Here is a 5,783-nt window from a genome sequence, read left to right on the forward strand (position 1 = left end):
CCATCTTCAAATAGCCTCGGATCGGGTTGTTCTTGACACCCCTAGAAATATCTTGACTTCCTATTTTTAAAAAGGTATGGAACTTGAATATCCAATGGTCGGATAAAAAGTTATGGCTCCTGGAAGTTAGTGGCGCATTGATCGGTGCATTATCCCGGTTTTCATGATATCTCGGCCGTTCTAACTCTGATTTCGACCCATGAATAGTCGTTGGAATGAGAATTTGATAATCTTTGCAATAACGTTGGTTTCAACCCATTTTGACAGTCGGATCAAAATTAGGGCTTCTGGGGCCCACAAAGAGTCAACTTCGAGTCAACTTGGTCAAACTCGGTCAAAGTTGCCAAAAATCTCCGAAAAGCTCGGGTTTGATATAAAACCATGAAAAAAGTTGTTTTGTGAGGATTTTGACTTTGTTTGACTTTCAGTCAACCCAGGGTTGACCAAGGGCGTTTTGAGTCATTTTGGCTGAAAGAGGCACTTTAAGTGCTCCGGTGTCCGAACAGGTTGTGCCACGTCATTCTAGATGTTCTCACAGCCCCATGGAGAGAAAATAATATTTTTGGATTTTTCAGAGTCCGGCACGCAAATCGAGGGCGAACAAAATACGGTATCAACAATACCAAAACAATTATAAAAAATATATAATAGAATAATAATGTATAAAATAATGAGGCCTCAAAAGCTAATTTTTCAAAATATCAAAAGGTCAATAGAAAGTCAAGTGTTTTTGTTATATATATATATATATATATATATATATATATGTATATTAAGTTTAGCTGATGATGATGATGATGATGATGATGATGATAATAACAATATTAATAACAATGTTGTTATTATTATTATTATTATTATTATTATTATTATTATTATTATCATTATCCCTTTTTGATTACTCTATGACAGAACAAGACAATACACTAGATGGCCTACATTGTGTTTACATGTGAATCATGTGATACTTTTTGACAAGTAGCGATAAATGGTCGTCCATATAATGATCATCCAAACAAGTGACTTCGTTTTAAATGGACGAACATAAGCGCATTAATCTCAGATATAAACTCAGCATTTAATGGCGAATGAAGAACGGATATGGAGCCGTGGATGACCGTTACAAACCTTAAATGGATAGGATTAAATAATCATTACTAAGCCATTTAATCCTCCAGCTTAGGCGCAACACAAGGTAAAGCCGACAAGTTACGCATTTAATTACAAATGGGCTATATAAAGCCAGAGGAGACAAGTAAGTGCATCATATCTACATTATGCACAAATAACTCTACAGATTGTTGATTTCTAAAGAGTTTAAGTTAAATTAAGTATTGGAGGGTCCTTTGCAGACCCCAAATAGGTGTCATCATTTACTTGGTGTTTTCTCTCAAACAGGAACGTTCATTGTCCAACGGTGCTAACGAGGAACGTACTGACAAGGCAATTTCTTGTTTTACTAGTTTGGCACTATATGTGGGGAACGACAAGCTATAATTCAACAAGCCATTAAATCTCTATCGATAAAGTTCCTCGAAGCCAATGGACTTAACTACAACTGCGTCACCGATTCCGGTGGTAATGGCCCAACAAATTCAAGCACTAACAGCCAATGTGCAAGAATTGATGAAGCAAAATGAAGATTTGAAGCGGTGGGTGTGTCTAAAGGGCACTAACACGTCCCAGTTGTAGCGTAACTGTAACAATAATGATGACAAAGCCCATAGCCCAGAAAATAGTAGGAGAGAGACTTCTGAGCATACTGCGCAGTAGACCTACAACAATGATCAGATGATGAGAAATATGAGGAAGGAGTTAGACGAAGTGAAGAATGCCATGAAAGGAAAAGTGGCAATGAACCTTGACGGCATAATCTAAAGGACGGATTCACCCTTCACCGCTAGTGTTTTGGAGTGCCCCTTGCCTCCCAAATTCCATCTTCCACAGCTAGAGGTCTATGATGGCACTAAAGATCCCCTAGATCACATAGAGGCATTCAAGACGATATTGAACCTCCAACAAACCCTAGACAAGGTGATTTGCAGATCCTTCCTAGCAACCCTCAAGGGAGTAGCAATGGTGTGGTTTAGCAAGCTACCCGCGTTGTCAATTGCCAACTTCGAACAATTGAGCAACTTTTTTTTCTGACATTTCATTGGAGGCTAACGCAATAAAAGGTCCACTTCGTACCTACCGACTGTAAAGCAGCAGGAAGGAGAAACCTTAAGGGAATATGTGAAGTGCTTTAACAAGGCGATATTGGAGATTGATGAGGCATACGATTAGGTAATAATGACAACCTTCCAAGCAGGCTTGAACAATCCTAATCTTGTCTTCTCCCTAGGAAAGATCCCACTAACTTCGATGACAGGTCTACTATTTAAAGCACAAAAGTATATGAATGGAGAAGACACACTAACCGCGAAGGGATTAGTGGGCAATGAAAGAAAGAACAAAATGTCGGGTCGTAGAGCAAGAAGAGGGATCGCAAAGACAATTCCTCAAACACCAAGACCAGTAAAAGTAGCCCAAAAGCACCGTCAAAGAAAAAATTGAATTCTACTCCTTTACTACTGCCTATGGACAAAAGTCTCATGCAGATAAAGGATGATCCTGCACTGAAATGGCCTAAACCGTTGAGTTCATCCTCAAAATGAAGAGATCCAAAGAAGTATTATCGCTTTTCACAAGGATCATGGTCATTACACTGATGAGGGTCGCAACTTGAAGGAACAGATAGAGGAACTAATTCAGAGTGCAAAACTCTAGAAATTTGTCAACAAAGACTATCAATCCCACCCTAGGATGGAAGAGAAGTCTAATGATGACCAAAAAGAAGATGAGTGGGACCATCCTAAACAAGATGTAGGGGAAATAAGGATGATCATTGAAGGACCGGTCATAGGGGGTTCATATAGGTCCTTGAAAAAGGTAGTTCAGAGACAAGTCAATAGTGTCCACATAAAGCACCCAATAGCCAAGCATCGTCGCTCAGGAGATGAAGATATTGTTTTCTCCAAACGAGATGAAAGGGGAGTCAGATAGCCACATGATGACCCCCTCGTTATTATGCTAACCATTGCAGGGTACAATACCAGGAAGGTTTTGGTAGATAATGGAAGCTCTACAGATGCGATGTACATGACAGCATTCCAATAGATGAAGTTGGATCCAAAGCAAGTTCGACCTTTCAGATCTCCTCTAGTCAGTTTTAGTGGGGATCCTGTATTCCCAAGGGGCATCATTTCCATATTGATCACGGCAGGGAGCTATCTAGCATAGGTAACAAAGGAGGTAGACTTTTTAATCATTGATTGTCCTTCATCTTACAATGTGATTCTAGGACGACTGGCTCTTAATCGCCTTAAGGCTGCAACTTTTACATACTGCCTAAAGGTGAAATTCCCAACCCCTCAAGGGATCGGAAAAATCTGTGGAGACCAGCTTTTAGCCAGGGAATGTTACCAAGCAATACTGGTCTCTAAAGAAAATCACACCTGGATAATGGAGGAAGAGCAACCTAAGCCTATAGAAGAGACGGAGAATGTGGAATTGGTGAAAGGTGATCCATCTAAAACTACCAAGGTAGGAAAGGAGCTTTAATCATCATTAAAGGACGAAGTGGTGAAATTCTTGAAAATGAACCTAGATTTCTTCGCGTGGAGCCACAAAGATATGCTAGGGATCAACGGTGATGTGATAGAGCATCATCTCAATGTCGATCCAATGGAGAAGCCCATCCAACAAAGGTGATAGGTATTTGCCCTAGAACGAAAAAAGCGGTTATGGAAAAGGTAGAGAAGATCCTAACTACAGGCTTTATTCGAAAGGTTTACCACCTCGAATGGCTTGCCAACGTTGTCATGGTAAAGGAGTCCAACGGAAAATGGAGAATGTGTGTAGATTTCACAAACTTAAATAATGCATGCCCGAGAGACAGTTTTTCCTTTCCCAGAATTGACCAACTCATTGATTCAACAGCTGGGCATGAGCTACTAACCTTCATGGATACTTTTTCAAGTTATAAGAACGCAGGTGCCACATACCAGAGACTGGTGAACCAAACGTTTAGCAAAAAAATAGGCAAGAATATGGAAGCCTATGTGGGCGACATGCTCGTAAAAAGTAAGGAAGCAAGGACTCACCTCGATGACCTCCAGGAGATGTTTAATACCCTGAGAAAATATCGAATGAAGCTCATCCCTGCTAAATGTGTATTAGGAGTTTCGTCAGGGAAATTCCTCGGTTTCATGGTCTCTCAGCGAGGGATTGAAGCAAACCCAGAGAAGGTAAAAGCTATGCTTGATATGGCTTCACCAAGGATGGTGAAGGAGGTGCAAAGGCTAACAAGACGAATCGTAGCTTTGAATAAGTTCATCTCCAAGGCTACTGATAAGTGTCTCCCCTTTTTCAAAACTCTTAAGCAAGTCTTCCATTGGACAGACGAGTGTGAAGCAACCTTCTAGATCATTAAGGAGTATTTGGCTAAACCACCACTCTTAAGTCCTTCTATAGAAGGGGAAGATTTGTTTTTGTATCTGGCTATATCATAAACAGCCATTAGCTCAGCCTTGATTTATGAAGAGTTCAAGGTTTTGCGACCTGTTTACTACATTATCCAAGCTTTTCATGGTGCCAAAATGAAATACCCACGAATAGAGAAGATGGCCTTCTCCTTGATTGTCACTTCAAGAAAGCTTTGTCCATACTTCCAAGCTCATACTATCATGGTGATGACAAACCAACCAATCCGGAAGGCCATGAGTAAACCCGATGTAGCAGGACACATGGTCCAATGGGTGATTGGGCTAAGTTAGTTTGATATTGAGTATAGACCAAGGACAACGATCAAAGCTCAGGCACTAGCAGACTTTATCACTAAATTCACTCTTCCAGATCCTGATCCAGAAGCAGAAAACTGGACAATGTGTGTAGACGGCTCATCTGTCACAGGTGTCGAAGGTCTCAAAGTGATTGTAACATCACTTGAAAGGGATGTCCTTAAAAATGGAGTTCAACTCCAATTTCCAATGATGAACAATGAAATAGAGTACGAAGCAATCCTCACCAGCCTGAGGATAGTAAAAGCTCTTGAAGTCAAGAATTTGAAGCTGAGAACTGATTCCAAGCTGAATGTTGGGCAAATAAACAATGAGTATGAAGCAAAGGAGGAAAGAATGAAGAGGTATTTGAAGCTGACAAACCAATTGGTTGATTACTTTGATGATGTCAGGTTCGAGCAAATCCTGCAGGAGAACAATTCAGCTGCTAAGGAGATAGCCAGGTTGGCATCATCTAAAGATGCCATAGAGAAGCCTGGGCTATATATGGAAGAACAGACGGTCTTGAGCATAGAGGGATTACAAGCCTTCCCAGTCCAGCAGTCATGCACCTATATGAATCCAATCCTTTCTTACATCAAAGACGGCCAGCTTCTATCGGACCCATCTAAAGCAAAGAAGGTTAAAGTTAGAACCGCGAGATTCACTGTCATGAATGATGAACTCTATGAGAAGGCGTTTTCATTTCCCCACTTAAAGTATCTGAATCCCAAGAAGCAATATATATGTTACAGGAAATCCATGAAGGTATATGTGGGAATCACTCAAGACCTTAATATCTGGTCAAGAAGGCAATCAGAGTAGGCTAATTTTGGCCGATCATGCAAAAAGACGCAATTGAGCTCGTAAAAAAATGCAATAAGTGTTAGCAATTCGGAAATGTGCAACATATTCTCGAAGAACTAATGATGAGCATTTCTTTCCCATGGCCATTCTCAACTT

This window comes from Quercus robur, chromosome 4, assembly GCF_932294415.1.
Source record: "Quercus robur chromosome 4, dhQueRobu3.1, whole genome shotgun sequence".
NCBI lineage: Eukaryota > Viridiplantae > Streptophyta > Magnoliopsida > Fagales > Fagaceae > Quercus > Quercus robur.